The sequence below is a fragment of the Capricornis sumatraensis genome, chromosome 5 (genome assembly GCF_032405125.1).
Source record: "Capricornis sumatraensis isolate serow.1 chromosome 5, serow.2, whole genome shotgun sequence".
Lineage (NCBI taxonomy): Eukaryota > Metazoa > Chordata > Mammalia > Artiodactyla > Bovidae > Capricornis > Capricornis sumatraensis.
The window spans coordinates 18,825,801-18,846,904 of record NC_091073.1 but is presented as its reverse complement, the minus strand read 5'-3'; positions in this window follow the sequence as shown (position 1 = coordinate 18,846,904).

The following is a 21,104-nucleotide window of genomic DNA, read 5'->3' as shown; positions in this document are numbered from 1 at the left end:
GTGAGCTAGGGGAAACAGAAATACAAGTACTTTAAGTGAAATCACCAACAGAAGTCTGCTTGCTGGCTAAAGTCGCTTCAGTCATGTCCGACTCTGCAACCCTATGGCCTGTAGCCTGCCAGGCTCTTCTGTCCTTGGGATTCTCCAGGAAGAATACAGGAGTGGCTTGCCATTTCCTTCTCCAGGAACAGAAGGCCTAGCCCTGTGCTATTTAAATGTAAATTAACTGAAAATTAAATTAAATAAAAGATTGTTTCCTCAGGCACTAACCAACCATATTTTGAGGGCTCAAATGTGGCCAAGGGTTACTAACTACTACAAGAGATCACACAGGTAACTTTCTTCATCATGACAGAAAGTTCTGTTAGACAGTACTGGTCTAGAAAACAGGTCTTTCTCTTTTCCTCTTTCCCCTTCTTCTACTTCTTGGGTTGGAATTAGTAATTCATGATCTCTCATCTGATTTTTTTTCAAGTTGTGTTAAAATGCACATAACATAAAATCTACCATTTTAATTATTTCCACGTGTATATCTTAGTAGCATTAAGAACATTTACACTGTTATGCAACCGTTAACACCATTCATCTCCCAAACTTTTTCATCTTCCAAACTGAAACTCTGTGATCATTAAACAAAAACTGCCCATTCTGCCCTTCCCCTAGCCTCTGGCAACAACCATTCTACCTTCTGTCTGTCTGAATTTGACTACTCCAAGTACCTCATATGTGTAGAATAATACAATAATATCCTTTTGTATTTGGTTAATTCCACTTAATTGCATAATGTCTTCAAGGTTCATCCACATTGTATTATGTATTGAATTTCATTCGTTTCAAAAGCTGAATAATATTCTATGGTATGTAAATATCATTCTTTATTGATTTTACCCTTATCTCTGTTCCTCAGGTACCAGCTGGATGACTACCTAACCAAACAAATGCAAACCACAGCATTAACAACTGGTATAGGTTTAATCTAGTCATCTCTAGATGCAACACTGGAAAGAACAATGCTCCAGTAATGAGGAGGACTGGGTTTTGGAACCCAGTTGCTGCATGATGGCTGGGTGGCCTTGGAAAGTTACTTTAACTCTCCAACCATCATTTTTCTCATCTAATCTAAATTAGTAAAACTTTTCTGTCATGCTAAAATCCTGTGGGTTTAAGAATACTCTTCCGTGCATTGTCTCAAAGTCAACAAGGAAAGTGGATTTGAAGGCATTGCAGTAAGGTGAGTAAGGAACATATTTTGGGGGAAAATGGCTTCTAAAACTTTCCAATGCCTCCCCCTGCCCCGACCCACACACACACAAAAGAGAGAGAGTCAGGGAGGGAGGCAGCCTACGCTATGAGCAAGGCCATAATGCATTGGATACATCTGTGTGTAATGTCTTCCATCTAGAGTTGAGCATGAGTCTTGGAGAATTTTTACTTATTTCACTTAATTTTCAACTAGGCCTCTGATACCTTCTATAATAATAATATAGAAGAAAACCAGTAATATACAAAAATATTGAACTTTAACTCCTCTTTTGATATATGTTGAGAGTTAGTCCCATATAATATTTCAAAAGGAGATAAAATTCAATATTTTTTGTTTATTACTGATTTTATTCCATATTGTTATTATTCTCTAGTTTATTTCCTTTGACTTTTTCCATTTATAAATGATTATGATTCTCTAATCTTTACCCTTTGGAGATTCGTTTGTTCCTAAGTGCAATTAAGAACTGCCCCGGAAAGTTAACAGTAGCAATGTGGCCAAAGACAAGAGCAGGGACTGATTACATTCCTCTTACTGTACTCTGGCTGGGGAATGACGGGGAAGGACGGGCAGAACTCTGAAGGCCTCATCTTCCCACACTTCCTAAATTTCGTAAGTACTTACTTATTTTATCACAGTTGTTGTCTCTGAACATTCTTCCATGGACTCTAGGCAAATAAACCAGCATGTATTTTTATGCCCATTTTCCTTATGTATGTGTTTTGAGGATATGGGCTTTCCTGATAGCTCAGTTGGAAAAAAATCTGCCTGCAATGCAGGTGACCCCAGTTCAATTCCTAGGTCAGGAAGATCCCCTGTAGAAGGGATAGGCTACCCACTCCAGTATTCTTGGGCTTCCCTGATGGCTCAGCTGGTAAAGAATCCGCCTGCAATGCAGGAGACCTGGGTTCGAGCCCTGGGTTGGGGAGACCTCCTGGAGAAGGGAAAGGCTACCCACTCCAGTAGGCTGGCCTGGAGAATTCCATGGACTATATAGCCCATGGAGTTGCAGAGAAGTTGGACACGACTGAGCAGCTTTCACACTTTGAGGATATAGTCGTGTGGACGCCTCTGCCACTAATTCATTAATTTTAACTGCTGCACAATATTACGTTTTCTAAGTCTTAGCACAGTTTACGTATCTGCTCTTCCACTGATGCTTAGGCTGTTTTCAATTTCTCACTGTACAGTTCTGCATGAATACATGTGAGGATGCTTTTAAAACCCTGATGCTTGAACCATGTTTAAGAAGTTTGCTTTCCTTGTTTTCTGGTATAAAATTTCTATGAACCCCAAAGAGTTAATTCATTCAAACTGAGTTCCTGCTGAGTGTGGAGACACCAGGTGAAGCAGAGACAAAGTCCATGTTCTTGAGTAGGGCCCACTGGAATGGGATAACTATCAAGTAATAGAGCAAAGAAATGTAACGTTACACGTGTCATAAAGAACCTGAAGGAGAAGTCCGTCACCCTATAAGAACACAACAGGAAGAATGTGTTCTTGGTTCAGGGTATTGGTGTGGGTGTTCCTGAAATAGTGATGCTTGATCTGAAACCGGAAAAGGAAATGAGAGAAAACTAGCCTGGTAAGGGATATACAGTTGGGCCATGCTGGGGTGAGTGGAATCACAAGCAGAGGGACCAGCGGATGTACAGGTCCTGAGCTGGAAGAGAAAACTGGCCATTTTAGAGAGAAGGACTGTGACTGGCAGAGTGAAGGGAAAGAAGGTGTGAGAAAAACTCGCGGACGACTTGGGCCAGAGCACACAAAACCTTTTGGCTTTTAGCCTATGATAAAGGAATACCATAGACTGGTCTTAAGCGGGGAAGTGATACTACTGGATTTGGATTTTGAAACAACAAAGTCACTGGTTCCAGGATGGTGAAGCTTTTGTTTGGACTCCTGCTGCCGTTTCTGCTGGATCCATGTCACTGAAGCTAAACATCTTATATCACTGACAGGACTCAATCCTTCTCTTCAAGAGAGACAGAAATGAGGAAATGCTCATGAATAGCAGGATCTGTTCTCAGGGCAGGATGCACAGCAGAGAGAGGAACAGGGTTATTTTTCATGAAGTGGTGAGAATCTTTAGAGAATCAAGAAATGTAAAAGTCAAATGTGAAAAAAAAAAAAAACGGAAATGTAAGTCAAAGTAGGGGAGAATCTGTATAAAGAAGAGAAGAGGCAGGGGAGAGGAAAGAGAGACTGAGAGCCTGGCTTCGTGAGAAACCTCTTGGTCAAGCCAGTGGGTACAGAGATCGGAATGAACCAGACAAAACCCAAGGGCAAGGCATTAGCAGAGACTTCAGTTGAAATGCTCTCTAGGCAGTCCAAAGTGGACCAAATTGCTCATAAATCGCACAACACAGCAACTAAAATCCTGTAGCCTCTGGGAGGCCCGAATGCACCTAGACTTAGCCCATGATTAATCTCTTCTCCTTCCTAGAAAATCAAAGTCACGATCTGAGACTTGTGGCACCAACATTGTAGCGGCTCCTACCAGGTAACTTGCGTGGGCCAGTCCATGCTTCCTGGGCTCTGGCCTTGGTCTCAGCTCAGAAAACATTCTTGACAACACTGTCATGACTCAACCAACTTTCACTTCACCTGTTATTTAACAATGTTTTTCCTTCTCATGCTTTGAACAGATATTTAGTTTCCAAGACAAGGGGGAGAAAAAAGAATTCCGAGATTCAGTTTGCAGTTAAGGAAATGCTTTGCTTTGGGGAAAGAACTTTTCTAGAAAACAATGATTGTATTTGGCTTTTTCAAAAAGTATGTATCACCATAAGAATGACTCAGCCGCTAACAAAAACACAGTTGCAGAGGAGAAACTGATTGAAGCATAATTGATTATGTTGGACAATTACAAATGCCCTTATTAAATAATTGCATTTAAACCACATGATAGTTTTACAACTGATTTATAAAAACAAAATTGTGAAAGTTTAAGTGACATAATTGTTCTCAGTATCACTACAATTTTCAAATGAAGCAATTTAGCCTTAGAAGCAATTTCACTTCTCATTGTGATGTTATTTTGGTGTCAAGCTGCAAGCTTTTGTTCCACTCCAGAGTTCTCAGAATGATGATTAACCCTTCCCTCTCTTTAGCTAAGGCGATGATGAATTTTTCTAACACATTTTGCTGCAGATCCAGCAGGTTATAAAAAGAAAGATTTACAGGCCTCCTATATACATAGTTTCCAGTTAATGAGACTATAGCAGCTTCTGTATAGATGTGGGAACTGTAAATCTTTTTTAGATTGGGGCATTGGTGAACTCAGAACAAAAATGGCAAAAACAAAGTATCTTGTGTTTGAGAGTATCAATCAATAATGTTAAGACTTTGCATAGTTTTCTCTCAAAATTACATCCCTACCGGAAGCAATATGGGAAATGGCCCAGTATCTCTGGCACATCTCCTGGAATGTTAATCAGACGTCTGTATTTTCAGGTGCATGAATAATAGACCTTGGAACATTCAACAGATAAAAGTCAATACCATTAACATTCCTTTATTTAGTTTCTGTGAATTAAATGGTTTTATACAACTACTGTCTCGGTATCACACACACAATTCCCAAGGCATGTTCTACACTGGTAATAAGAGCTAAACCTGCTGTATTTCATTTCAGTCTTGCTGATAGCATTTATCAGCAAAATCTGGCTAAAACGGAATATGCAACTTAAGCCTGATCATAACTGGTCTGCAGAGGAGGAAAGTGGGGGATTATCTGGAGTCTGAGAGCACAAGTATAAGACTGTATTGTCATTGTGTGCTATAGGCCTTTTGGCAAACTGTAGTGTAAGCCCCAGCTGACAGGCCTTTTCACAACTGACAGAGGAAAATATGAAACTTAAATTCTTCATGACAGATAAATCTGCTGAATGAAAGGAAGACCAATAGGATAATGGTGGGACAAAAAACACACTGCTTTTGGGTAACTCCCTTAAATCTACCTCTTTTGTAAATATACAAAATAGGCATTCAATGAATATCTTCTAAACTCCTACCTATCAGCTTTGCTAAGCAAGCTGTTAAGTTGGAATGATAAAATAAGCATCTTTTCTTCAACAGATGAATACAAAGTCTTATAAAACAGGGGTGGCAGATTAAATTTAATATGTGGGCATGAAAGATGTTTCCTGGATGACTATCAACTGGAGTAGATTTCTTGAACCAAAGTTGACATATTACTATTGTAGAAGGCTTATTAATTGAGATATTAAATATACCTAATCCACCGTGATTGGGGTTTTTGTCAAAGTTTTTTAAAAATATGACTATAAGTAATTGCTCTTTTCTGTCAGTGGGTCCCAAACCATGAACTGTAACCAGAGACTATCTCTTAAGATTAATATCTTTGGCCTTTCCAGTGGTGATATATACTTTTTGCCCTTCTCAAGGGCCCGGGGGTTCTTGTTGGGGTTCTTGTTGGGCCCATGCTAGCTTATTACTGGCATTTCTCCCTAGGAAAATTCACCCTGGTTGGCTATACAATTCCAGTGATGGCCAAAAACAAACTACCTCAAACCATGAAGGACCAAATAAACTGAAAAGTAGTGTCCTGTATAGTCTTTTTAAAAATCCTTGCAGGTATTCAGCACACTGTATAACCTCACTGCTCCTGGAGGAAGCTTACTGAGCAGCACTACTTCTAGGGGGAGAGGAGGGATTAGTGCAGGCTCTTTAATACATTAATACATTCATGCCTCTTCTACTAATGAATGGCTGAAGTGCCTTGGCAAAGCCCAGGTTGAGTTGATAGACAGGTCTTGTTAAGAAATCCTAAAGCAAATTTTAGGACCCAAGAGCAAATAATTCACGGCTAATCCTTAGCATGAAAATCAAGGTGAGAGTGAAAGCAAGCAAAAGAGGGAGAAAGAGAGAGAACATCAGGAGAATGAACGAGTGAAAGAAAAGATGATACAGGTAAGAATGCGGAGGGTCATTTTTCTGACCAATATAGGTTCTTCCATTAGCCAGACAGTCCTGGAATGTCTGTCTGGCAGCGGGACTACAGTACAGTCTCAGGTCATGGGAATCTTCCACCAGATCATAGGAAGGATGAAGAAAAACAGTGAGAGTTAGACTATGAGGAGGAGGAGGAGGTGGCAGAGGAGAAGGAGGGCAGCCAACCTGGAGTCTGAGAGAAGAATCCAGGCGCCACAGTGTAACAGCTGCCTCAGGTATGCTAGCCAGTCTCAGCTCGTTCCCAGCTCTTTCTGGCAAGCCCTAGGCTCAAGCGTGCACACAACGCATTCATGAGTACACACACACACACACACGCAGAGCTATGTCTGTTGTAAAGAAGATTCTGGTCTGTCCACAATAGTGTCTTTCAGATACTTACAAGAGAGAACAGGGCTTGTTGGGCACTTTTTTTAAACTGCGGTAAAATTGTCTAAGACCTTGGTAAATAACAAAATCTACTCACATACAAAGGGATTTAACTTTCTCTAAAGATTATTATGTTTTGTCTGCTGGATTAAAATTGCTTCCAAAGTTATTAGAGAAACTCAACATTAGCACTTACTCTTCTATAAAGAAACAAACCACACACACACAAAGGTGCAATATTATACAGTAATTATCCAAAATGCTACCGCTTGGAATAATAAGGATGCCGTGTGTTTACACAGCATCTGTTTTCCAAAGAATTCAAATAGCTACACCACTTGTATCCCATTATTCCTATCAACAGTCTTCTGTGAGCTTTGCGGGTGGCAAGGATAATTATCTGCATTAGACAGGGGGAATAACTGAGGCACAGAGAAACATTCAGGATCACACAGTAAGGAAATAGTAATTGTGGATTTGCTATTAAAACGTTAAGTGTCAAGAGTTTTGCTGTTCAAGTAAAAATATATATTTCTCTTTTCCATCTTGACTCTCCATGACAATTTGCAGCGTTTTTCTATTTTGGGGACTCATCTTCAACTCCTTTGTGTGTGAGCTCTACTTTAGCACTTATCAGAGTTGTAATACTTCATTTATTTTCTACCTCGTTCCTGATATATTCCTGAGGGTCAGCATTTGTTCATCTCTGTTCTCCAATGCTTGAAAAGTAGCTGGTGCTTCTTAAATGTCTGTTGGTTGAATGAATGAAAGAAAGAAGAATGAATGAATTAAAGAAAATTATCTAAAGAATTTCTGACAAGGTAACAGTAAGTGGGTATTTGGACTTAAACTATATGTCTCATCTGATTTTATTTTTGCTGTGACAAGTATGTCCACCTCACAAATCTCTTTAAAAAAATCCAGTGAATACATTTAGAGCTAATTCCTTCCCTGCCTGGGCTGTTGAATTTACTGTTTGGAACAATAAACTGAGACTTGCAAATTTAGGAAGGCTCCAGATGATCTATTGCAATTATTTTCTCCATAGCTTCCTTTTTTGATATCTAAGAAAAAGCATTTAGGTGTGGAGATTTGGGGGAGTGTTAATATATAGTTCTTATGCTGTCCCCAAACCCCTGTCATCCGTGAATTGAATCTTAAGGCCAGATTGTTACTTGGGGGAGGGGATATAGACCCCCAAATAACAGTAGGAACAATGATTGCTTTTCAAGGAGATTACAAATTTAACTCTCTTTTATACATTTTTTGGTGATCAATACAAAAAAGGCAAGGTAATATATGTTAATCTTTACCAGATGTACTTTATGTATCCCCTTACATTGGAAGCCTAGCAGGAGTAGAATGTCACAACAGACATTTACTGAAATACCTGGGGAAATGTAACAAAAAGTGTTAGAGGAAAATGGTCTTTCAGCTAAATTACCTAATATATTTGCTAATGGTATCTGATTTAAAAGCCATAAAAATACCAAGTTAAAAGCACATTAGAAGATGTGTTATATTTATAAGTGTTTGTCACCTTGGCAACAAAAGCTATATTCCAAATCTAACACTAGCTATGATGGGCCAAGACCTTTTAAAATTGGTAAATACTTCTTTATAGCAATGATCTGCTTTCAGCTACTGAATGTTAGAACTAGAAAAGGCAAGTTTTTCATTGAACAGCAAGGTTTTTTTGTTTTTTTTTTTACTAGCTTTCTACTATGGGTAAGATTTTTCTTTCTATTAGTAACTATGGTTTACCATTAACAAGAAAAACAATGCATTTTCAAATAAAGCTTCAGTCTTAATTTTTCCCTCTTGTACTCAGAAATGCAAATATAATAACTTGAATATTCCTAAAGATAGAGCTTATTTATCAACTTTACTCTTCAGTTTATCAACCATAGCACTGACTTTGGTCCCTGGATGAAGTACCACAGGTGTATACCATAAAATCAACCTTATTCTACAGGAATTTATCCTCCTGAAAAGATGGGTGAAATATATGTGTAAGTTTTCATACACCTTTACCTTCAAACAAACAGAGCTGCATGGGGCCTGAAACATTATCTTTCACTTTGTGTCACTAAAATTCTGCTTCCTGCTTACAACTCTTAAAAATGGATGATTCGGTAATAGAAATTCATGCTTTAAAAGGCGGATTTCAGATGGACCTGAAGGAGGTTTAGATAAGGACTCTTTCTATTCTTTGCTTATTTCCTAAGCTCCAATCCGATTTCCAAATCCTATTTTAAAATGTTTGGGCTACATGCCAGTCAAAGATTATAATTCCAAGAGTCTAACTAGATTCCCATGTGGTTGAACCAATTTTCAGAGTAAACCATGGAAAAGGTCTGGGTAAACACACATTCTCTGTGGGCTGTGGCTATTCACTGAGAGCCTAGACAAGTTGTCTCTGCAGCCAGCTTGGGAAAATTTAAGCCCAACTCGTGATTTGTAATCATGCTCAGCAGGTTCTCAAACAGGCAGGCAACTCAAAGGGCTGAAGACCATCCCTCCCAAGTAACTTCTCTAACACAAGGAGAGCATGTCCCTCGTCTGCCCAGAAGAATCAGTAAAAATGCCCTACCATAATGTCCATGCTAAACAACACCCCCAGGAATATGTTGCTGCTTTCTTTTTATTTTCTGAAGAACAAAGTCTTCTCAGTGAAGAGAGAAAACAAGGTTTAGTCTATGAGACAGAGACATTAATAGTGTAGAAAGAGAATGTTCTAGAAGAGGACAGGATAAACCTCCAGCTTGGCAATAATAAATTAAGGTAGCAGCTTTGAGTTCAACTATAAACCGATAAACCATGTGAACAAAGATGACAAAATATACTCAAGTATAGTTAACCAGACTTACCATACATTGATCGAAGGTAAGGAATCACATGGACTGACATGTATTCTAGTGGTTAAACACATTTTTCATTTGATAAATGTAACTAACCTCTGGAGAGTGTGTTCTGGTTATATCACCTTATCACTAAGCCCTTTGTTTAACTCCTAACAAATCATTTACCAAGCTATAATCTGTTGGCAAAAGAATTTGTCCATTTTTGCCTCTATATAATTTTTAAATAGCCTTGATGGAAAATCACAGTGCCTTGTTTAAAATCAGCATATACTGTATTATTTAAAGTATTGACTACATAATCTCATTTTAATGTCCAGAAAATACAAAGAAAAGACTACTGATGGGCTGAACTTCACCAAATGTAAAGACACAAGATACTTCATAATAACTGCCTTTGTTGAGAGAAAAATACATGAGAAAAACAAAGCATCACTCACCTTTCTTCCTAAGGGGACAATGAGCCCACGAATGAAGAGGTTGATTTTTTGCTCAAATTTATACCCTTTACATAGTAGGGAAGCAATAAATATTTGTAGAATTGAAACTGAATGTTATATATATGAACTTCAGTAAGCCTATTTCATGCATTCCACATGCTATCTACAAGTTAAGGAATGATTGTCTACCCAAATATGTAGCCAAAAAAAGATGTTAGGGGTAAAATAACATGATACTTTTCCACCGTGTTGATGTTTTTGCGTGGACATATTTGCCTTTTAGATTTGAAAGATGAATAAAATTAGGTAAAGAGCATGGGGCCATAGTTGTGTAGCCCAAGGTGGAAAGTGAGAACTAGAATGACAGAAACCTTAAGGAGACTTTCACTTGCTAGAGTGAAGGTTGCAGGTTTGGGGCTTCCCGGGCGGCACTAGTGAAAGCTGTAGATTTATTTATTTTTTTTACTTTATTTTACTTTACAATACTGTATTGGTTTTGCCACACATTGACATGAATCCACCACGGGTGTACATGAGTTCCCAATCCTGAACCCCCCTCCCATCTACACCCCATATTATCTCTCTGGATCATCCCCGTACACCAGCCCCAAGCATCCTGTATCCTGTATCGAACATAGACTGGTGATTCGTTTCTTACATGATAGTAAGTGCCATTCTCCCAAATCATCCCACCCTCACCCTCTCCCTCAGAGTCCAAAAGTCCATTCTATACATCTGTGTCTCTTTTGCTGTCTCGCATACAGGGTTATCATTATCATCTTTCTAAATTCCATATATATGTGTTAGTATACTGTATTGGTATTTTTCTTTCTGGCTTACTTCACTCGGTATAATGGGCTCCAGTTTCATCCATCTCATTAGAACTGATTCAAGTGTATTTTTTTAAATGGCTGAGTAATACTCCATTGTGTATATGTACCACAGCTTTCTTATCCATTCATCTGCTGATGGACATCTAGGTTGTTTCCATGTCCTGGCTATTATAAACAGTGCTGCAATAAACACTGGGGTACATGTGTCTCTTTCAATTCTGTAGATTTAAAGTGAAGGTGTCAGTCGCTCAGTCATGTCCGACTCTTTGCGACCCTGTGGACTATAGCCTGCCAGGCTCCTCTGACCATGGGATTCTCCAGGCAAGAATACTGGAGTGGGTGCCATTCCCTTATCCAGGGGATGATCCTGACCCAGGGATTGAAAATCTGAGTCTCCTGCGTTGCAGGCAGATTCTTTACTGTCTGAGCCACCAGGGAAGCCATGGTTTAGTAGCTTTAAAAGAGTGAAAAATGTAGTTAAATAAGTAGGGTGGAAATGGCAACCCACTCCAGTATTTTTGCCTAACGAATCCCATGGACAGAGGAGCCTGGCAGGCTACAGTCCATGGGGTCGCAAAAAGCTGGATGCAACTGAGCAACTAATAGTATACTATACCCCACTCTAGTACTCTTGCCTGGAAAATCCCATGGATGGAGGAGCCTGGAGGGCTGCAGTCCATGGGGTCGCGAAGAGTCGGACATGACTGAGCGACTTCACTTTCACTTTTCACTTTCATGCATTGGAGAAGGAAATGGCAACCCACTCCACTGTTCTTGCCTGGAGAATCCCAGGGATGGGGGAGCCTGGTAGGTCTACAGGGTCGCACAGAGTCGAACACGACTGAAGCAACCTAGCAGCAGCAGCAGCATACTAAGTAGGATTGGGCCAGTTGTAGACCAAAAAAGGAAACTATATGTGAAAAGTCAGGCCTTGCATGGATTTCCTGGATGGCTCAGCAGGTAAAGAATCCACCTGCAATGCAGGAGATGCAAGAGACTTGGGTTCAATTCCTAGGTCAGGAAGATCCCCTGGAGGAGTGCATGGCTACCCACTCCAGTATTCTTGCCTGGAGAATTTCTTGTTCTGGGGTTACAGTCCATAGGGTCACAAAGAATCGGACACAACTGAAGTAACACAGCAGCAGACCTTGCAGTTTCCCTCACATTATTCCTCATAACACGATTTTGCAATGGGTATGATTTTCCTTACTTACAGACTGAAGAGAGTCTCAGAAAAATGAAAAGCCCAACCCCGTGGCTCTCTGCAAGTAAAGATGAGATGAACTCAACCTTCTTTCCACTACACTATATTGTATTGAAAACTTGGCAGAGAGGCAGAGATTAACTCGCATAGAAACCAACAGCATACAAACTAAGTCCAGAAAAATAAAATCTAAATAAACAATTAAAAAATACAAATGGCTCAGTAGGACCCCTAACTGCCCTGGGATTTTTTTCCATGTATGAAGTGAGCAACATTGGCACATAATCATGTTCTTATCCTCAACAGGGTGACCTGGTTAATTTTCAGTTACAAATTTCAAAGTAGTACCAATGAAGACTTTGCTGCTTAGAGTATTAGTGTTCATCATTCCAGAAAACCCCAGGTCTGATTTGGAAAACATACAGTATCCTAAAAGCAGATCTGGTTGTGGGAATTTAGACATTGTCTTTTATTGGCAACCTGACGAATCTGCCGCCTCCTCCCCTCCCTTTGTGGTTTACATGCTGCTTCCATATACGACACTGGCATCCCTTTCGGAAGTTGTTTGTTGTGCTTTGGTTTATGTCTCATACAACAACCGCCCTGAGCCACTTCTAAGAGAGGATAATAACGACAAATTTGAAATTTTCTCCCCAGGAAAGGAGGCTGTGGTGAAAATGCGAGACGACATTTAAGCAACAAGCATTAAAGGCATTTCAACTTTCTGTTGACAAACACGACTTTCCAAATGATTTACAGTGAAGGTTCTGGGCTGACAGCCATACAGCTTGTTGAGGACTTGTTTTCTGGTTTTACAAAAGTGCTAATGAAATCTCTTATTCTTCTGTTGGTTACTTTCAGTGGGGAACCTAATGTCTTGAAGACCACAGTGCTATTTGGGTTCCCGGTTCCACAGCTTCTGTTCTCACCTTCCTGGTGCTCCTTGCTCCCATCCCCTTAAGCCAGGCTCTCCTAATCCCAAACACCAAAGTCAGACCTGAGAAAGGAGTACTTCAAGGTGCACTGGCCCCAATTTCAGCAGCATGCACATCCTTTAGCAAAAGTAGCCCAGTTCTTAGGCCCCAGTTCTCTAACTTGGGGTTTTACCTTTTTTCCAGATCAGCCTGGAAAACCGTCCACCTCAGTCTCCACTACTTTAATGTTTTCCCATGTTGAATGCCATCTGTCTTTTTAGCTCGATAGATACCCCGTCTCTCTTAAAGAGTAAAGTTCTGTTACGCTCATCGTCTTTTCCACTCTGACTTCTTGTTATACTCAGAGTCTGCAGCTTCCCTGGTGCCTAATACCTGCCCTTCTGCTTGTCTAGATTTTTAGTTCTGTTTTCAATGTCATTTTATACAATATCCTCAGTTTACAGGCAAGAAAATCGAAACATAAGAAAGTTGGAAGTTTTGCCTAAAGTTCTCAATATTAATCATTGGAACTTGGATCTATGAATTTTGAGATATATATGCTTTTATATTGTTGGGTTAAGGCTCTCAGATGCTTCCTTTTAAGACATTACTCCTTCTTATTTGCACTGTATTTAATAAGTCAAGAAATCTTTGAAAAAGAAAGTTGTCCCCCAATTTAAAAAATGTTAAAAATGAAAAGAGAAAAAGACTACTCTTGTTAAAGGATACTAGTCCATAGGAGGTTTAGTTTATAAGTTTTAAGAAGCACACTTAAAAAAACATGAGCTTGTTTAATCGGTCATCCTATTTCTAAATTGCTATGATAGACCTCCATTTTATTAAAATGTTCTCTTTCCCTTTAGAGGAATCTTTGCTATAATATAAAAAAGTGAGGAATTGCTTTCCATTCCAAAATACTTGATTTTCACTATTCTGGTCTGTGAATTCTGGCTGAAAGCATGCACGTTTTTATTTCTCCACATATACATCTTGCCATATTATTTCCCTCTTCATTACACTTAGAATAGTACTATCATTCCAAATGAAAGATTTTTTTTTCACCAATTTCTTCCCTAGGCCATTAAGATGTCAGTAGACTTCCCATCACTTCATGGGAAATAGATGGGGAAACAGTGGAAACAGTGTCAGACTTTATTTTTGGGGGGCTCCAAAATCACTGCAGAAGTTCAGTGCAGCCATGAAATTAAAAGACGCTTGCTCCTTGGAAGAAAAGTTATGACCAACCTAGATAGCATATTCAAAAGCAGAGACATTACTTTGCCAACTAAGGTCCATTTGTCAAGGCTATGGTTTTTCCTGTGGTCATGTATGGATGTGAGAGTTGGACTGTGAAGAAGGCTGAGCGCTGAAGAATTGATGCTTTAGAACTGTGGTGTTGGAGAAGACTCTTGAGAGTCCCTTGGACTGCAAGGAGATCCAACCAGTCCATTCTGAATGAGATCAACCCTGGGATTTCTTTGGAAGGAATGATGCTAAAGCTGAAACTCCAATACTTTGGCCACCTCATGCAAAGAGTTGACTCATTGGAAAAGACTCTGATGCTGGGAGGGATTGGGGGCAGGAGGAGAAGGGACAACTGAGGATGAGATGGCTGGATGGCATCACGGACTTGATGGACGTGAGTCTGAGTGAACTCCGGGAGTTGGTGATGGTCAGGGAGGCCTGGTGTGCTGTGATTCATGGGGTCGCAAAGAGTAGGACACGACTGAGTGACTGAACTGAACTGAGACTTCTGCTAAGTCTTTTACAGTTTAGGACACTTTACATTATATTAAAATACATTTATATATCCAGTTATTCTTAAAATAAATAACTATGTTTTAAATGAAATAAATAACTATGTTTTAAATGCTTCACATTTAGAGGAACTAGAGATGCCATATGTTCTTCAAGGGTTTTCAGTGAAAAGAATTTATAACAAAAATAGCCATAAAGCCTTATCACTCTGGGTCATTTAGTAGGGAATGAAAATAACAAGATGTTACAATGAGACCTGAAATGATGAGAGTCTGCTGAATTTTATCCCTCCCACATGTCCTGCCTTTTCTGGAATGGTAGCAGGTGGCACACACCTGGCTGCTCATATTTACAAACTGGGTCTACATGAAGCTTTTTTTTTAGTCTTTAACCCTCTGTTCCTGTTATGTCCCAGTCATCTGGATGTGACCCTGCTGCCACTTGTGTGCTAGGTCACCTCAGTTATGTCCAACTCTTTGCAACCCTATGCACGGTAGCCCACAAGGCTCCTCTCTTCAGTGGAATTCTCCAAGCAAGAATACTGGAGTGGGTTGCCATACCTCCTCAGGGGATCTTCCCAACCCAGGGATCGAACCACATCTCTTATGTCTCCTGCATTGGCAGGCAGGTTCTTTACCACTAGCGCCACCTGGGAAGCCCACGTATACCACTTGTGGAGAACCAATTTTTAAAAAAATAAATTTATTTGTTCTAATTGGAGGTTAATTACTTTACAATATTGTATTGGTTTTGCCACACATCAACATGTATCTGCCACAGGTATACATGTGTTCCCCTTCCTGAACCCCTCTCCCTCCTCCCTCCCCGTACCATCCCTCTGGGTCATCCCAGTGCACCAGCCCCAAGAATCCAGTATCATACATCGAACCTGGACTGGCTATTTGTTTCATATATGATATTATACATGTTTCAGTGCCATTCTCCCAAATCATCCCACCCTCGTCCTCTCCCACAGAGTCCAAAAGACTGTTCTATACATCTGTGTCTCTTTTATTGTCTGGCATACAGGGTTATCATTACCATCTTTCTAAATTCCATATATATGTGTTAGTATACTTTATTGGTGTTTTTCTTTCTGGCTTACTTCACTCGGTATAATCAGCTCCAGTTCCATCCACCTCATTAGAACTGATTCAAATGTATTCCTTTTAATAGCTGAGTAATACTCCATTGTGTATATGTACCACAGCTTTCTTATCCATCCATCTGCTGATGGACATCTAGGTTGTTTCCACGTCCTGGCTATTATAAACAGTGCTGCGATGAACATTGGGGTACACGTGTCTCTTTCAATTCTGGTTTCCTCGGTGTGTATGCCCAGCAGTGGGATTGCTGGGTCATAAGGCAGTTCTACTTCCAGTTTTTTAAGGAATCTCCACACTGTGGAGAACCAATTTTTGAGGCATCTGACTAGGTGTCTACATTTTCCAGGAAATAGCTGAAGTTAAAGACAAGGCCAATATTTTTAAATGTCTTTTTAAAAATTTTTGTATCTTGTTTAAGAATGTCGTCCCTACTCAACCCTGCTCAGAAATCTTAAAGCTATTCTACTGTATTTCATTCTCAAAATTTTAGAAGTTTGCAATTCATGGATAAATCATCAAACCATTTTGAAGTGTGTGTGTGTGTGTGTGTGTGTGTGAACAGAGTAAAGTGTATGTCTGTGTGTGTGTGTGTGTGTGTGTGTGTGTGTGTGTACAGAGTGAAGCAGGGCTTTTAAAAAATTCCTGTATCTAGTTTTCTCACCATATTAGAGTGACTAGTTCATGATTCCCCAACTGAGCCTCACTCCTTCCCCTATCATATATGAAGCTTCCACACTGTGAGTCTCTTCCTAGACATTCAATCCTGTTCTGTCAGTTTCTCCCAAGTAATAAATACCACTTTATCTTATTTTTCATTGCTGTAGAATAAATTTATATCCGGTAAAGCAAGTCCCTTTACTTCGTTCTACTACTTCTTCAAGAGTATCTTGGTTATTCTTAGTTCTTTGTTATTCCAAATGAATTTTCAATTTAAAGACTATCTTCTTTAACTATATTAATATCAGAAAAATATTATCCTGAGGAAGTTTCCTTAATTACTATGTATTTGAATTCTTTTAATGCAGCCAAAAACATGATGCTGTAAAAGGGCTGCACTCAATATGCCAGCAAATTTGGAAAACTTAGCAGTGGCCACAGGACTGGAAAAGGTCAATTTTCATTCCAATCCCAAAGAAAGACAATGCCAAAGAATGTTCAAATTACCATACAATTGCACTCATTTCACATGCTAGCAATACTATGTTCAAAATCCTTCGAGCTAGGCTTCAGCAGTATGTGAATGAGACCTTCCAGATGTACAAGCTGGATTTTAAAAAGGCAGAGGAACCAGAGATCAAATTGCCAACATCCATAGGATAATAGAAAAAGCAAGGGAATTACAAAAAAAAATCTACTTCTGCTTCACTGACTATGCTAAAGCCTTTGACTACGTGGATCACAACTAACTGTGGAATATTCTTGAAGAGATGAGAATACCAGATGACCTTACCTGCCTGGACAAGAAGCAACAGTTAGAACTAGATATGGAACAATGAACTGGTTCAAAATTGGGAAAGGAATAGTCAAGAATGTATATTGTCACCCTGCTCATCTAACTTACATGCAGAGTATAGGAAATGCTGGGCTGGATGACTCACAAGCTGGAATCTGATTGCTGGGAGAAATATCAACAATCTCAGATATGCAGATGATACCACTCTAATGGCAGACAGCAAAGAGAAACTAAAGAGCCTCTTGATGAAAGTGAAAGAGGAGAGTGAAAAAAGTTGGCTTAAAATTCAATATTCAGAAAACAAAGACCATGGCATCTGGTCCCATCACTTCATGGCAAGTAGATAAGGAAACAATGGAAACAATGACAGACTTTATTTTCTTGGGCTCCAAAATCACTGTGGACAGTGACTGCAATCATGAACTCAAAAGACACTCATTCCTTGGAAGAAAAGCTAAGACAAACCTAAACAGCATGTTAAAAAGCAGAGACGTTACTTTGTCAACAAAGGTCCGTCTAGTCAAAGCTATGGTTTTTCCAGTAGTCATGTATGGATGTGAGAGTTGGACTATAAAGAAAGCTGAGCACCGAAGGTTGATGCTTTTGAACTGTGGTGTTGGAGAAGACTCTTGAGAGTCCCTTGGACTGCAGGGAGATCCAACCAGTCAATCCTGAAGGAAATCAATCCTGAATGTTCATTGGAAGGACTGATGCTGAAGCTGAAGCGCTAATACTTTGGTCACGTGATGCAAAAAACCAACTCATTGGAAGAGACCCTGATGCTATTAAAGATTGAGGGAAGAGGAGGAAGGGGTGACAAAGGATGAGATGGTTGGATGGTATCACTGACTCAATGGACATGAGTTTGAGCAAACTCAGGGAGATAGTAAAGGATGGGGAAGCCTGGCATGCTGCAGTTCATGGGGTCACAAAGAGTTGGAGATGACTTAATGACTCAACAACAACAATGCAACATTTATCTACATCTTAAAATTTTTATAGCCTTTTTCTTGATGGAATAGGTATATATCTGTTGATGAGTATATAGAGGAAATACAAGTACAAAATTAGTTTGATCATGTATTTGCACGTTCCTACCAGATTGGCCCATATGATCCTTTTCCGGATTATTTTATATTTGCATAAGTTAGGTTTCCATGTTAGTCAAGGTTCAGTTCAGGAAAGAGATATCACTTCAAGTATTTATAAGCAGGAAGATTTATACAGAAAATGAGTTCTTATGAAATTATAAGATGTGTGGAATGACCAGGTTCTGGGTCTTTAGAAGAGATTGCAGAATAATAGAAAACCGATTTATTCACCAGCTACTACTACCAGTGAGACACTACTGGAGCCATGCCTGAGTCAAGAACCTGCTCCCACTCTGTGGCACTGTTGCCTCGGCTTCTGGGTACCCGTGAGGCTACCATGCAGGGACTGGGAGATGAGAGCAATCGGTCAGTGCTCCTGTGGCTGCCATCACCACCACTTCTCACCAAGGAAGCCGCAGAGTGAGCAGTGGACACTGTTGCAGAGAAATATGATTTTTCACAACCATGTTTATCAGCAGAGATGGTCTAAAAGGGAGAGAAAAATGGCCTCTGCCTCACTTTAGTCTAAATCTTATACAGATGCACCAAAATTTTTGTAAAACCCTGAACGTAGAACACACATTTGCCAGAATTACAGATTTTAATATCTTAGTATATAGACCTTCCAGTGATACAGTTAAGTTTTGCTCTGTGTTTTAAATATCTCATTTTACAGGTATAGAAAATAAGGTAATTCAAGGCATAAAAAGGGTTTCCTTTCCTTTGCATAATGTCACAAAATGTATATAGAACCAGTTATGGAAGTCAGTCTTTTCTCAGTATTCCTATATGTGCTTTAATAATTAAAGAGCTCTTTGTGTTAACTGGCTTTCTTATATAGGAAGTATATTTTGGATCTCATCCATATATAGCACTTATCCTCAGCACATTTCGGAGCTAGCAGCCTAACTTACACCTACCTGCGTTATCTGATGTTTGCATCTGTAGGCCCCTGGGCTGTCATGATGACAGCATGATTCAAAATTAATGACAAATTGAAATCCACAGGCCCCCAGAAAAGAAAGTTTCTCCCACACTGCTCAGAAAAAACTTCATGCCAGTATATGGGAAAGAAAGTTGCTGCCAAAATGAGACTATGATCCACAACAGAATGTGTTCCCCAAAGTCACCACCATGTTATTAGCAAGAATTCTTCAAAATAAATTATGATGACTCTCCCAAAACCTTCAACAGTTGAACATTAGCGACATGAGTTCCTCATTGGCTTGGCTATGTGTCAGGGAAGATCTAAAGGAAATTATTTGTTTCCTTGTCTCTCTTACTCTCACTCCCCTTTCCATTTCACCTTCTGTGATGATGGAGCTACTGTTACAATTCTTTCTGTCTCTCCAGGGTCTAGTACTTCCCCATTCTACTAATGCCCAGATATGCGACTTCCTTCAATAAGGTTTACAGATGTCATGGGCACTTAAAGTGGAAGCTGTTGTGTGATGGAGCTTGCACTCTCTTGAGCCTCTGCCTTTGCCATGAGACAAACATTCCTCAGCTAGCCAGTTATTCACAGAAAGATGGGAGACAGAATCTCTTGGCTGACCTATAGACCTGCCTTTCGAACCCAAGAAGCCCAGTAGATCCCAGGCAGCCTAGGGCAACTGCTCACCCCCTGACTTGCATTTGCATGAGCAAGCTTGGTAGAGATTAGCAGAGCTGACCTACAGATGCATGTTAAATACATGATGATTGTTGTATGTCACTGAGATTTTGTGGTTGTTTGTTATTTTGTGTTCTTGCAAAATACACCGTGGCTAACGGGTTTGTTCCCTCTCCTCTGTTTCTCTCTCTCTCTCTCCTTTTCTTTTTTGTCTTCCATCATCTTCACTGTTGAGAAGTGTCCCTCCTCAACTGATGCTGGTCCCATAGTTATATCAACTGTCTGCTTGACAATCCCAGGTAATCTACTTTAAAGTTTATTACAGCAAAGGAAGGAAATCCATGTAAAAGGATTTGAGCAGGCAATTTTCATTAGCCATGCCTATTTTTTAAAGGCATTTGGAAATGTTTTTGTTGTTGTTCACTTGTACCTATCACTATAATGGTGATTAATTTTCACTATAACAGTATGTAGGATAAAGTGAGGTATATAATAAAAGTGATATTGAGGGTAACTCTGATGTGTAAGTCATTCATTATCCCATATTATGGCATTTTCTAGGATATCATTCATTGTGAGAGGAATCAAAAAATCCAAGCCCGTACAATATGTAACATCTTTTCTCTCCCTGATCTCTTGTTTGTTCTTTTTTTTTTTTTTCCAGGCTGTCTATTATGGAGAAGTTTGCCAGGCACAGAGTTACCATTCCCTTTTCTCCTTTACCATGTAAATGTCAGTTGAAAACGTGCCAAGTTCCAGATACAATAGAATCATAATACTACCACTGTGCTTCTGGATTAATTAATCATAATGAATGAAATTTTTCTTGATTTTGTATGCCAAGCCTGGAAGCAGAATTCAATTACATCTTTGACTTCTGTAGCCTGAAGCAACCACTTAAACTCAGCTGTCATAAAGCTTTTGGAGTGAGATCAAAAAACACTAAGTAATAATAGTTTAAAAAAGATTTAAAAAAGGAATATGAGGAAGTAAAAAATATTCTTTAAATATATCAAAGGAAGGGCATATATGCATGTATTAAAGAAGGGCACGGTAAAATATTGTTTCCAAATATGAGAATCAAACGTGATGACACTGCCTTAAAAAATCTTTGTTTTCTCCTCCCAAACCATCTGGAAATAGTGTTAAGCATAAACAAAACCCACACTGGAACACTGAAAGGGAACACTGAAAACCTCAATGAAGACTAAACTAATCTGAAATC